Consider the following 15,350-nt stretch of genomic DNA (forward strand, 5'->3'; position numbering starts at 1 on the left):
TATAGCAACTTCCTCTTACTGTAATTTTCTGTGAAATTCCAAGATTTCTTCAGTGACTAGTCAAACCAATTGCTTATTTCTTACACATTAGAAAAGAAGGTGCGTAGCATTTGAAACACTTGGGAAAAATGATGGTTACTTTCACATATTTAATTTTTTAATAAACAAATAAACAAAAGGCCTTTGAAATTTAAATATTTCAAAAAGGAATGTATTTTCCCTTACTTTCTAATTCTTGTAGGCCAGCAGAAGAAAAGTCTAAACATGAACACGTAATGTAAATAAGATGCTAATGGGAATAAATATTAAATCAAGAAATCTCTCATGTACAAGAACTAACAGCACAGAATTGAAAAAGTTTGCTATTGGTGGTGGCCTTACCCATTCTGTTGCATGAGAAACTCTGAGCTCAGGGGTGTGAGGATAAGGCACTGCATTTGCACCGGGTCTTTCAGTACAGTGGGGTGACATTGCTTTGGATTGTCAATAAAGTTAACCTGTGTTATACCGAAAATGGCTCCATACACACTCAAAAATAAATAAGCATGTTTTTAAAAACAATAAGCATGCTAATTAGCAGCAAATAAGAACAAAAAGGCAATATTTGAGGAGAATTTAGAGAAAGTCAGTTAGACTCATTAGGTTGGACAGAGTCAATTTTTCATCAAAATAATATTATGCAGATTAAATTTTAAAGGAAGGAGGTGATTGAATTTTATGCAGGATCCCATAAGGTGATTTCTTTTCTTCCTATGCAGTAGTAGTAAAGTAGGAAGAAGAGGAGGGGTTAGTGGTGAGTAGCTTGGAAGGGTAACAAGAATCACCATTCTTGGGAAACAGAAACTCTCATTCTTGGATCATAATAATTATCATTTACTGAGGGTTTATGGGTCAGGCACAGTATCAGGCACTTTATATCAGTTATCAATCTTAATCTTTACAATACATCCCTAAGGTGATTATCATTAACCCCATTTTACAGAAGCAAAAAACTGAGACACAGAATACATAACTTGCTGAGGACCACATAGATAGTGGTCGAGTCAAAATTGAAACCCAGGTCTGCCAATCCCAAAACCAGTTCTTCTACCTACTCTGCAATACTGTCTCCCCAAGGAATTATTCTGTAGTCATAGTAACAATGTGAAAAAAAAAAAGAAAAACTGCTTCTGACACAAAGACATCCATTAATGCAAACCTCTCATGACATATAACCACATTGCTGTGTGGAAAGAAAGGATTCTATAAAACAGAAAGATATTAATTATAACACTTTATTTTAATGGAGATAATTTAAACCAGTAACATCTTAAAAGCTCAAATTTTCATGCTTTTTTATTTTATTTTAATTAGAAAGTCATATTTGTGGGTTAAAAACAATTTGCAGGTTTTTGGGCAACTATTAATTATAATATCTTCATGAGACGAAGGCTCATGTTAGCATTTTAATTTTGCAAATGTGATAGAAACTAAGGTACAGAAAAGTAATAAGGCTCAGCTAAGGAGGACAAGGATGGAACTATAATCACATTTTATTCCAAACCTATTAACAGTGTTAATTGAACTCAGTGCAATTAAAAAACCCTATGTCAATACTGATGAGGAAATCAGTGATCCAAATAGGGCAAGCCTGCCTCTCCACTAATTCTTTACACAGGAGAAATCTTTTGGAGCTGAATCAATGTGTTATGCAATTTTTCACCTGATACTCTGCTGATTATTATGTAATGCCTTAAAATTATTTGGTTTGTGTTCTCAACTGGTTTTTAACTGCTGCATTAGTTCCTATGAAGGCAGGAACCATCTGCTCAGCTCACCACTTTATACTCAGCTCCTAGCACAGGACCTGATATATAATAATCTGTTGAAAGCATGAATCAGTTACTGGCCACCTACGTGTGCAGGACACTGAGGCTATGAATTATGACTCTCATGCAATCTGTCAGTGCATCTTGTCCACTCTCCCTTTAAGACATACCCAGACTCCACCCACTTCTCACTACTTCCACTTTAGCACCCAGGGCTAGGCTGCTATCATCTCTCACTTGAATTGACCAGATCCTATCTTGTCTCCCTCCTTCCACACTTACCTCTAGCACTTCTGGTCTATTCTCAATACACCAGCTAGAGTGATACACTTCAAATGTTTATGTTTCAGCAAAAATGGAATATGCAGTACCGCGAAGCAACCCCATAACAGGAGTCAGGAGACATGACTTCTATTTCTCTCTATTCCAGTCCGTCCATATTCCAGTTCTATTACTGTGGTCAAGTCACCAAACTATGCTTGACCTCAATGTCCTTGTCTGCAAGATCAGGGGTTTGGACCAGATGCTCTTAGACATAGAGAACTAACTGTACATGATCATGACAGGAAGATGAAGGGAAATATGGTTAGTAACCAATGTACATTCAATTGTCGATGTTTTAGGAATTATGTATACCCATAATCAGTGTCACTCTTAACATTTAATGGTAAATTATTTATTGAAAGACAGTTTATATTTAAGCTCCAGTGCATATGAAAACAACTTATCCACAGCCATATTAGATACAGCTTTTTGGGGGTGCTTGATTCATGTGTACAATTAATATAGATTTGCACATAGAAGCAGAAAGTTCAAATACGTGAAAAGCAGAACTAGGGCAGTTCCAGCTGCTGTCACTTTTGTCACCACATCTGGGTGTCAGAGAAATCGGTGTAGGCTTGTCCATCTTTTGTGACAAAGAAAAGTTTATGGCCAGAAATAAGTTGCAAGAACCAGAGCTGCCTGTAGAAGGCTACTCGATGACGAGGAAATAAATTATATGTAAAAGAAAACAGAGAAAAAATAATATAAAAAGAATCACCTCTAATGAAGAATGCACAATCCTAAGAATCTCAAATGGAGTCACTGTGTATGACATGAGAATTTTCTCAGCAATGATATGACTAAACCATAACTATTAAAATTCTCTGGCTATTGGATTAATAGCTTTATTTAAAAGAATCTAAAACTGAACAGCTTTTGGTTACCTTTATTTTCAGGTTTCTGGCTGTGATATATTGGACATATTTTCTCATCATGGAATTTTTACCATGTCAGTGTAATTTGTTCCAAGAATGCTAGCTTTTATCTAAATACATTTATGACCAAGGGTATGTTCATATCAAGATCTTACAGAATGGACAAATGGTTGCCTCTCCAAGACAACCACTTCAAAGTGTTTTTTATCTGCTTGTTTTGCTGCAGTTTTCTTGATCCAAAGATATTTTTTTCTTAACAGAAAATCTCTCAAAGAGAATATTGGATAAAAATAAAAGTTAAGTTTAGAAAGTTTTAAACGTCATTATATGCAATTAATTTTATAATAAAATAATTTGAGAGATAAATGATATTCTTCCTTCTCTTCCACACTGAAACATCTAGTAGGACATGATTTTAAGACTGAAAAAAGCAAAATTGGTTTTATCTAAAAGAAGGGAAAATGACATGATGGGAATATTTTTTTAATTCTGTATTTGCAGGAAAAATCAAATCATTATGTTGTCAATTTCGAAGGCATTTTTCACAGTTTTCTCTGCAGTGCCACACTCATCTTGTAAATGAGAAAACTGAGCAAGAGAAAGAAAGCAGTTTATACAAGCTTAGATGTGAAAAATAAGATTTATGCAGGGCCTGATGTTTGCAGCCACTTCTCCAGAACAGGTTGCCTCAAATGCACCTAGTTTTAGTTGGGCTTGTTCTCATCCCACTGCTGAGGGCATTTTGGTACTATGGTTGGAGGAAGGATGCTAAGAATATTTGTGTACCACCATAGTGCCAGACACTGTACCAGATACTTTATATACATTGTCATTACAGGGAGCCAAAGCTTTTACCCAATTACAAAATTATATATGGGGGCACGAAGGATTAGAAAATACAGTATCTTCAAAAACATTTTCATACCAAACAAGAAGATTTTGTATGGTTATTTCTTGTAGCAGCTGTCTAATAAAAATTAAGGACATGATGCTAAGATGCAACTAAGTAAAGGACATTCAACAATTACCTAAGGTAACATGGTCTACATATATCGCCTTCTGGCATTTTTCCTTAAGCAGAGCATATGAGGAAATTCTTTAAAGATTTTTCAAATGTCTTTTATTAAGTAGAAAGCTCTTAGGTATTAATAAATTATATACTTTATCTTAATTATTATTTATATTAGTCAATATTCTCATTGAAGATCAAAGACAATTTTAAGTTATATGCTTTGGTAAATTAAGTAAGTAGGCTATAGGGATGATACCTTCATATGGGTGGGCTGTACCTTGAGTCAACTCCGGATTTATAATTTAGAATTTTTCACTTTACTATTGATCCTCATACAGAAAATCACTAGAGAATTTTAAGCAGGTTTTACCTGGTAGGCACCTCAAGTGCCCACAAAAAAGGAAGCCTCAGTGTGGTGGTTTCCTATTGTGTCAACATAGCAAAGCTGTAACAATGTATCTCAGAATTTCCTTCCCTACATACTTCTAGTTAGGGTTAGCCACAATGTAAGTTTGTATCAATTTTGGAGAACGTAAGTGAAGCACCATCTCTTATGCTCTGAAGGTCATTGCAGGGTGTCAGTTGCTGCTGCAGCTCACACACATTGTCACTTTTCTGGTGGCTTGTCTCTTTTGTATGGGCCAATAGCCAAGTTTGCAACTCCTCTAAGTCCTGTACAAGGAGCCTGTGAATCTCCATGGCAGAGGGCTCCAGCATCACTGAAGTTGGAGGCAAAGTCCCACTTTGTGCTCATGGGTTCTAGATTGTCATGCTCTCCCTGACTTCACATTCAGACTTTCTTCATGACCACTGGCTCTGCAGAGGCATCTTCACTAGTTCCTCAATTGACTATTAAGTAGTCTTTTATTCCATGTCTTTTAGGGCTTCTGTTTTCCGGATTGAACCCTAACCAATATATTCATTAATATCCATTGAGGACATGTGTTTTAGTGCTAGAAGGCATCCTCAATTGCTTACCGAGAAGCAAATTCCCTTCCATGTAAATAAAATTAATTTCTTTTCTACATGGTGTTAAGAATAATCATTTGCCTAGTACAGTGGAAAACTTTATACACAATGTATGATTTGATTCTGAAATAGCAGGTGAGGTATTATTATCTTCTTTTTATGCATGATAAAATGAGGTTCAGAAACATGTCTAAGTTCACAGAGCTGACTTAACGCTCATGTTCTAGAACTACAACATTATTCTTGGCCATCCTAGATAACAACCTTAGAAAAGACAATTCTCTTCTTTAATGTTGAACCCCTTTTACCTGGATGTAGTTAGATACAACAACCATTGTCTCTTGAGGCCACTCCGAATTAATGATTAAAAAAAGAACATATGAGAAGATAGATTATTCTGCTGTTTCCTAAGGCAGGAAAGCTTTCATCTAGTTAATCTAAAATCATTTGCATTTAAAGAATAGGGATTGAAACACTGATCTATTTCTCAGTGTTCTATATTATTTTGGGTTCAACTATTAGGATCCTGTTCCTCCTTAGCCTGATATTTGTAGTGATGTTAAGAAACAGGTTTAGTAGCATCATTTAGAATTGAGACTCTAGATTGAGCTCCTGCACTGTTTCAACCACCTTTGGTTGGTTGCTGTCTGAGCCAAAAACCAAATGAAGGGTTCACAAAGGTTGGAAACAATGTAACACTGTTATTGGGAAAGTTATCTTCAAGAAACTAGAATATAAAATAGTCAGTGATTGTGACTTAAGCTTCATTCTCACATAAGATCCAGGCCAAGAGACCAAAGCATATAGTTTATTAAGAGGAGTCTTTGGATGAGATCTGGGTATATACAGCAGATTATTAGGCTTATACTTATGTGAAATTTAGAGGATGCCGTTAAGGGGATAATATATTCTAGGAGTTTGAGTGAAGAAGGTAATTTGATAAGTTATGGCCCTTCAATGAGAAGAACCTTTAAAGAATTCTGGGATAAAATAATTTTACCTTTATTAAATCTGAGATGTTTAATTAAATGAGTTACTGTGGTGAGGTAATATGGATAGAGTGATTAAGGAGGGAAAGAAACATCTTGCCAACAAAATTTGAGAAAGTTTTATGAGGCTATAATGACTGGGGAGGGCCCTGGCTGGCGTAGCTCAGTGGACTGACTGCCAATCTGCAAATTAAAGGGTCACCAGTTCAATTTCCATATCTGGTATGGAAAATATCGGTATGGATACCTATATTTTTGGTATCTCTATAATTTGCATGTTGGAACATTTAAAGATATCCTAGAGGCTCCTAAGCCTCTCCTCAATTTTTTGAATTCTTATTAGGGCACATGCCTGGGTTGCAGGCCAGGTCCCCAGAAGGGTGTGAGAGGCAACCACACATTGATGTTTCTCTTCCTTTCTCCTTCTCTTCCCCTCTCTCCAAAAATAAATAAATAAAATCTTAAAAAAAAAAAAGAATGGGGAGGGTTTCTTTAACCTCTCTGTTTTATTTATTTATTTATCTTTTTTAAAAAACATTTTATTGATCATGCTATTACAGCTGTCCCATTAACCGCTTCTATTTCCCTCTACCCTGCACACTCTCCCCCACCCATATTCCCCCCTTTAGTTCACGTCCATGTGTCATAAGTTCTTTAGCTTCTACGTTTCCCATACTATTCCTGCCCTCTCCCTGTCTATTTTCTACCTACCATCTATGCTACTTATTCTCTGTACCTTTTCCCCCTCTCTCCTCCTCCCACTCCCCTGTTGCTAACCCTCCATGTGATCTCCATTTCTGTGGTTCTGCTCCTGTTCTAGTTGTTTGCTTAGTTTCTTTTTGTTTTAGGCGTGGTTGTTAATAATTGTGAGTTTGCTGTCATTTTACTATACATGTTTTTTATCTTCTTTTTCTTAGATAAGTCCCTTTAACATTTCATATAATAAGGGCTTGGTGATGATGAACTCCTTTCACTTGACCTTATCTGCGAAGCACTTTATCGGCCCTTCCATTCTCAATGAAAGCTTTGCTGGATAGAGCAATCTTGGATGTAAGTCCTTGTCTTTCATGACTTGGAGTACTTTCTAGCCCCTTCTTGCCTGTAAGGTATCTTTTGAGAAATCAGCTGACAGTCTGATGGGAACTCCTTTGTAGGTTACTGTCTCCTTATCTCTTGCTGCTTCTAGGATACTCTCCTTCATTTTTACCTTGGCTAATGTAATTATGATGTGCCTTGGTGTGTTCCTCCTTGGGTTCAACTTCTTTGGGACTCTCTGAGCTTCCTGGAGTTCCTGGAAGTCTATTTCCTTTGCCAGATTGGGGAAGTTCTCCTTTATTATTTGTTCAAATAAGTTTTCCACTTGTTGCTCTTCCTCTTCTCCGTCTGGTATCTCTATAATTTGCATGTTGGAACGTTTAAAAGATGTCCTGGAGGTTCCTAAGCCTCTCCTCAGTTTTTTGAATTCTTATTTCTCCATTCTTTTCTGTGTGGTTGTTTCTTTCTTCCTTCTGGTCCACTCCATTGATGTGAGACCCAGCTTTCTTTCCATCACTATTGGTTCCCTGTGCATTCTTCTTCATTTCTCTTATTGTAGCCTGCATTTTTTCATCTAATTTGTGACCAAAATCACCCAATTCTGTGAGCATCCTGATCATCAGTGTTTTGAACTGTGCACCTGACAAGTTGGCTATATCTCGGGCACTTAAAAGGATGGTTCTGGGGCTTTCAAGTGTTCTTCTGTTTGAGCCATCTCTCTCTCATTTTTTTTTTTTTTTGGTCTGGTCACACTTTTTATGTAGTAAGGGTGCAGCCTTAGGTGTTCACCAGGGTGGGGCAACCCAGTCGCTGGGTTGGACGCTATATGTGGGGACGGGGTCTGAGAGGGAACAATGGTGCTTGTTCCGCTCTCTGCCAATTTCAGTCCCTTCCGCCGCTTTGCCCAAGCAAACTGGACCTTTCTGGTGCTGATTCCCATGTGGGTGGGCTTGTGCACTGCGTGTGTCTTTCCAATGACCTCTGCTATGAGGCTGGGAGTCTCTCCCTGCATAGCAACCCCCCACAGGTGTTTTCAATCAGTGCCCCAAGGCTCTATTTCCCAGCGCTGGGATACTGGGTTGCGCGCAGTGCCTTGCTTGACAATTGCTGCCTCACTGGGTCTGCTGGTTGCCACGCCTCGGCCGGGGTTTGCCAGCCACCGCTCACGTGCCCAGGGTCTGCCTGCTGTGGTCTTATGCACCAGGTCCCTATGCTGTATGTGCCGAGGGACCCCTATCCTCCTGGCTGCCTGACTCTGCCCCTTCTAGTGGTCTGGATGAACGGGTCTATTTTAACTTCTTGGTTGTCCGACTTCCATACAGTTCAATTTCCTGTCAGTTTTGGTTGTTATTCTGTTCCTAAATTGTTGTTGTCCCTATCTTGGTTGTGTGAGGAGGTACAGTGTGTCTACCTATGCCTCCATCTTGGCCAGAAGTCTCCTCAACCTCTCTATTTTAGTTTGACTTTTCAGAGAGGTATGTTAAAAAATATTTCATAATTATTGACCTTAGCAATGAAGCCAAGGGTCTGTCATTGGAATTTGTTTTATTTTATTTTCCCAAAGGCAACAAGGAATTTGTAATAAGTTTTAAATTTAATAAATTTCAACCTAATAAATTCCTAATTAAATTCTTCTTTGTTCTGTTTTGAATGATGTGTCACTACATAAGCCAAATTTTTTGTTTTGCTTCCTGGCAGCCAATATTTAAGTAGGAACTAGCAGAATGAGACCCACATTTGTTCAAACATGAAACTGAATGGACTGGCTTTAGTTTATCAATAATCTATTTTATAAAGTGTGAGCAGAAATATCTCTCAAAAGTGAAGGTATGTTAATCTTTTTGTTTTGCTTGTGTATACAATGCTTTATTAAAATTCAAAATTTATAAAAGTGTTCTAACATTGAAACAATATTTTGGCAATTAATGAAATTTATGAATTTAATCAGTCTCTTAGGAGTTCCATTATGTCACAAGTCCTATACATCAATCTTTTACAGGCTGCCAACACTTTACAAGCACCACAGAATATAATAACAAAAATCAAAAGCATTACTTCTGCATTCAACCAATACAGAAGTATTGGTGGTATAGGTTTGTTTTGTTTTTCAGTATTTCTATACTTATTTTTAGAAGTCTGTTATTGATTAAATTCCTTTTAATTGTTATTTAGATCATCTACTTGATCTTCAGAGAGTTTTTATAGCTTGTGGGTTTTGAGGAATAGGTCCATTTTATCAAAACTGTTAAACTTATTCACACAGAGTTGTTCATAGTATTTACTTTAATCTTTTAACATCTATAGAGTCTGTAATGATAACCCCTCTTTTATGCTTAATATTTGTAAATTGAGTCTTATTTCTCCCCTTTGTCTGCATTGCTAGAGGTTTATCAATTTCTTATTTGATTTTTCAAGAAACCCCACAGCTTTTGGTTTGATTTTTCCCTATTGTTTTTGTTTTCTAATTTCATTGATCTCTGTTGTTTATTGTCTTTTTTCTGCTTGCTGATTTTTGTTGTTCTTTTTCTGATTTCTTTAGGTGAGAGTTTAGATTATTGATTTGATATCTTCTTCCTTTTCTAATATAGGCATTTAGTGATATAAAATTTCTCCTAAGCATATATTATATTCTCATCTTCATTAAGTTCAATTTTCCTTGGCACTTTCTCTTTTATTTATAGATTATTTAGAAGTGTGTTCTTTAATTTAAAAGTGGTTGGAGACTTTTTTAGTATGTGTTATTTATTTCTAGTTTGATTACATTATGACCAGAGAACATGTATTCTGCTGTTGTCGGGAGTCAGATACTGTTTGTGGGTAGTCGGGTTAGTTGTTCAGGACTTCTATATCTTTGTTGAGTTTTTTTTTAGTGACTCCAAAAATTACTGAGAGTGGTGTTGAAGTCCCCAGCTATAATTTGTAGATCTTTCAATTTCTCCTTTTAGTTCTTTTGGACTTTGTTGCCCTTTTCCTGGTCCTTGGGCTAAATACAGCAGGCTTTCTTTGGGTTCTATTTTGTTTGGTTGTGGGCTTCTCTGGCACCTGGGCCTGGGTATATAGCAAGCAAGAAAAAAAGCCAGGAAACTCACTGCTAGGTCGTTTTTCAGCTGTGAAGGTCCTTGGCCTGCCTGCCTTCTTCATCTACCTTTTAGGGTCTTCTGGTAGGTGACATGTCTTGTCCAGGTTGTTGTTGTTGTTGTTGTTGTTGTTATTGCTGTTATTGGGATTAGCAGGAAAAATAAAATAGAATGTGTGTTCCACCTTGTTCAGAACTGTAAGTTTGTATTTTTGAATCTTTAAATCCCTCAAAAGTATTTCTATCTTTAGCCCCCTAGTCTAGGCAGTTCAAATATCAGTACACCATTTGGTGGTGAATATGAAAATTGAAGGAAGGTATTACTAGTAGTTGTTTTGTTTAAAAAGTCTTCATAAGTATGGAGGCAAAAATAACTATTAGTATAAATAGGTCAGGAAACAAGTGAATTTTCCTCCTAGACTTCTTCACGAACTAGCATTCCATAAAGTGTTTCATATATATAGGCAAGCAAAGCCAAGATTTCCTTTCTTCTTTTTTAAAACTGCTTATCTATATCTAGGGCAGTAGGTCTCAACAATTTTTGATTGTCTTCCCCTAAGATAGGCCAACAGACTCCATGGTCCATTTGTACCCACTTTCCAATAGAAATATAACTCAATGATACCAGGAGAGTATATTGTGCAAGAACAGTTGGGTATAGATGATTGGTAGTATCATTTTTAGAAATTGTGGGTAATGTGAATCACAGCATGCTATAAGGTAAAGCAGCGAACCTAAACCAAACTAAAATCAACAGTGATGAAGTCTAACAGTAATTTATAATGAAAAAAACCCCACAACTGAAAACAACAGGTAACTGAAAAATATCCTAAAGATGTATCAATATAGCATTCCTCCTGAAAACCATGGGAACCGAAACCATAGTCATGCTTGTGCAATAGGAGCACAACCACATTGTTAGATGCATGGATACCAGGCTTCATGGATAAAAAGTAAATTGGAATATTCAGTAAATCCTGCCAATTAATTATTTTATGGTTATTCAATTTGTTACCTTTTAAAATCATGTAGTAAAATACAACCAGAGACATTGAAAAAAAGAAGAAACTGACAGTAACAAGAGGGGAGGGGTGAGAGGGATAACTGAGGAAAGGCCATCAAGGAATATGTATGAAGGGTACATGGACAAAACCAAAGGGGGTAGGTTCGAGAGTGGGAGGCAGGGATGGGTAGGGTGGGGGAGTTGGTGGGGCAAAATGGACACCACTGTACTTGAACAACAATAAAAAAACTAATTTGTTAAAAAATCATTTAGTAAGCTACTATGTAGCATTGTTTAGTCACAAGAGAGAAAGAAACTCTGTCAAACTATGTGTTATTTTCCAATAAGAATCAAAGAAAGGACTGCCATATCTGCATCAAGCCTCAGTGACTAGGAGCTTTTAGCCAAAGATAGCCCCTGCTTTGAGAATCACTGCTCTAGTAAAATGGCCCAATGGGAAACACTTTTCACAGTCCAGACTGTTTCCCTGTAGGGCTTTGCCAGTGCTACTATGAATTTGGCATTAACACTCTAGAAATAATAAAATCATCCATAGAAATCAGACAGAATATATACAAAAACAAATACAATGATATTTAGAATGGATGTCTAACATGTCTGCATGCTTGGTGATGAGGAGAAAGATCATAATCACATTGTTCTATGACTGTCATCCAGGTGAATAAAGTCAAAATGTGGAGATAGTAATTGCTATAAACAACTGGTAGCTCAGAGATGGCTTTCTAACCACTACAATGAACTGTCCTTTGGTCTTAGTTTCATTGATGCTAAAACAATGCATCTAAGTCAGGCAGTTATTAGACAAATCAAACTTTATCACTGTAGGTAAACTTAATTATAAATGTTCATATGCTGACAATATAACATATTTTCACCTTTATGTTAGTAATAGTTCTGTTTTCTCTAAGAGATGGTACAATCCTTATGAACAGAAATAGTTTTATTCATCTAAAAATGTGGATTTTGTAGCTGGGCTGCCTGGACTTCTAAATCTTTATTATTATTATTTATTATTATGATTATTATTAAAGATTTTTTATTTATTTTAGACAGTGGGGAAGGGAGGGAGAGACAGAGAGAAACATCAATGTGTGGTTGCCTCTCATACGCCCCCTACTGGGGACCTGACCTGGCCCACAACCCAGGCATGTGTTCTGACTCGGAATCAAACCGACGAACCTTTGGTTCACAGGCCAGTGCTCAATCCACTGAGCCACACAAGCCAGGGCTAAATCTTCTTTATTATTATATAAACATTTCTACTGTAATTGCTAAGAGGAATGAGTCAAACACTAAAGCCAAACTGTATTTTTGTTGCTTTGTGTATTTTTATTGGGCTGCTTTCCAAAACAGACCAATGGATATTATAATCTAGGTCTGCTTATAAGGAACATCCTACATATACACATACACACATGCACAACTTTAGTAAATTGTTTAAGGGCATTTAATGCTGGTATAATTCTACCATTAAATTCAATTACATTTTCCTTAAATTTGAATTCATTTGAACTCATTTTGAATTTGAACTCAGACCACATGGAGACAGTATTACAGCAGAGATCACCTGTGAAACTCAGTACTTAATCTTCATAGTTCTCTTCCACTAAGTCTTACTCTATGAAAATTGGCTGAGTTATCCAAAGAAATAATTGAATTGGTAAGAATGAAGATTAGTTGTTCATCATGAAGGTGATTAGAATACATATGATATTGTTCTTGCTCTTCAGGAAATTTAACATAAAGAAAAAAATTTCATTTTTATTTTTATGTTTAATATTTTATTTACTTATTTTTTTAGAGAGGGGAAAGGAGGGGGGAAGAGAGGGAGAGAAACATCAATGTGTGGTTGCCTCTTGCACACCCCGTGGGACCTGGTGTGCAACCCAGGCATGTGCCCTGACTGGGAATTGAACTGGCGACCCTTTGGTTGCAGGCTGGCGCTCAATCCACTGAGCCACACCAGCCAGGACTGAAAATTTTTTTTTTTCATTTTTAAATAAGCATGTATAAGCAATGAAAATGTAAACCAAGAATTCCTGTGAAATATAAGAAGCAGCCATTTAGGTGTACATTGTTTCGCCTTTGAGGTTCAGGCAATTCTAACTATAGTACTCTAGTCTCAGCAATAGATCATGCTGAATAACTGCTTGTGCTTTATAACACCAGGAGCTCTGTATGTTTTTCCAAACTTCATAAAAAATAGTGACAGAGAAAAAGATAAATCTGGGTAGAAATCAATGCAGGTACTGAAGATGTTATTAAAATATATCTATGAAAGCACATGCTTCTTGAAGTCAAACTTTTTCAAAATTCACTCATTTAGTACATGCACAGCATACCAGGGTAGAGTGTGGAAAGATCACTGGGGTAGGTGACTTGGGCTCTAGTCCTTACTCTTACACCTCTTTTCCTTTTTTTGTAGTACAACTTTGGGTAGATTGCTTAATCTTTCTGAGTTTGAGTTTTGTTATTTACAAATATGGTTGTTGTGAGGTTCAAAAGATAAAACAAATATGGAAACTCCCTTGATAACTGGGAAAGTACTAAGCAAGGTAAGGTCCACAAGAGAACTGAGAATATAGTAAAAAACTCACCAAAGAGTGTTCTCATTTTGAACACTGGTTAGAAACCTCTAACATGTACATTGGGGCTAACAATTCTTTTTCTTTTAAACCAGAGAATAGAATTAGAAAGTGTCCAGCCTTCTGCTGTGGGATTAGCAGGTCACTGTTAAATGGGAAGACTTCTCCCATCATTAGTAACATTCCTTACTCTGTGCTGTTCTATCAAAAATCAGTTGGAGTAATTACCTATCTGGGAAATACTACATTGCACATTCAGGATACATTAATTAAAGTAGGAGGCAAAAGTAGATCCTCTGATTTCTTTCCTGGAATAAACTTGTAGAAGTAAAGTTACTAGACCAGGTTCTTGATACATATAACTAAATAATACTCCTTAGGAAGGTGGTAACAATTTATACTCCTAGAAAATACTCACAATCTTTCTGATTATGAGTTGGCTCACCTTTTACTATCTTCCATAATTTAATAACTCAAAATCTTCAAGACTCATTTCTCTCTTTTCCTTCCTCACAGTAGTCTACTGTCCGGATATGCATGATAGGATGGTGCAGGCTGAGTGTTTAAATGCTTCTTCAATGGTTTACCACTCCTCTTAGGATAAATCCAACTTTAATAGTTTGCACACTCTGGGTAAAGTGGCCTCTTGTTCCCTCTCCAGCCCCATCTTTCACTACCAACTTCCCTTTGAAACAAGCCAGCTAGTTCTTATCTTTAGATTTTGTTCAATCTATTACTTGTGACTGGAACACCAGATTTTAGAGAGAGCTCAGTGTTCAGAGAGCATTTCTGACTAGTGATAGTAAAAATGGCCCCTTTCATACAGCTAAGAATATTGGTTTCATACTGACTGCAAATACCTGTGGAAAAAATAATAATTTGATTTGTCAGCCATTCAAAGGAGCAGGTTTTGATATGGGCACTCTTGAAGAGGAAGAGGCTTGGGGGTGTTACTGGGAACAGAGGAAGGTAGAGAATGAACACTTATGATTGTGAAGTATACTCCTACTTCAACCCAAATAAATGAAAATATTTCTCTACATTCTAGTTTTATTAAAGTTATAGAATAAATATATGATTTTAAAAATTTACTAAGAAAAGCAACTCAAGTATAAGTTATTAACTGTTTCACATTTTGTATACCTAAATGATACACTTCTACAGCACTGACAGACTAAATTTTTTGATACTCTCAGCTAATACACAGTTGTTCAAATTACTTAAAAGGTATAGTCAATGTTTTTCAAGAGCTCCTAATAAGGAGCAATAGTTCCATTGGTACAACAAACTCACTTTAAACCAAAATGATAAACATGGGTTGTTTTTGTGATTTAATGTTCTGGTTAACAAGATTCTCAGCCCCTACACTGCCATTGTCCTCATAATCTTCTGGACAGGCTTAACAGCCCTGCCTTTGGCCTTATACCTCTTGATCAATGCTCTGCATCAAAGAGATTAACAGGCTACTCTCATCGTGCAAGTCCCTAGTTCAAAATTCTTCAATAACTCTTCATCACTGCAGGAAAGTGCATAAGTAGGTTATCATAAAATCCCTGATCTAAGCTCACCTACCTCTCTAGGTCCATCTACTTCCCCTTTCTCACATATTTTCCTTAAATTTTATTTAATCCTCCCATGACGACATGGTTATTG

General features: G+C 36.6%; 1 protein-coding gene across 6 annotated transcripts in view; it reads right to left on the bottom strand.

Annotated features, from left to right (window-relative positions):
• CNKSR2 (connector enhancer of kinase suppressor of Ras 2) overlaps positions 1-15,350 on the bottom strand; it is a 289,400-nt gene that overhangs the window by 74,750 nt on the left and 199,300 nt on the right. The window lies entirely within an intron of this gene.

The sequence above is a fragment of the Phyllostomus hastatus genome, unplaced genomic scaffold (genome assembly GCF_019186645.2).
Source record: "Phyllostomus hastatus isolate PE091 unplaced genomic scaffold, TTU_PhHast_1.1 phas_scaffold_12, whole genome shotgun sequence".
Classification (NCBI taxonomy): Eukaryota; Metazoa; Chordata; class Mammalia; order Chiroptera; family Phyllostomidae; genus Phyllostomus; species Phyllostomus hastatus.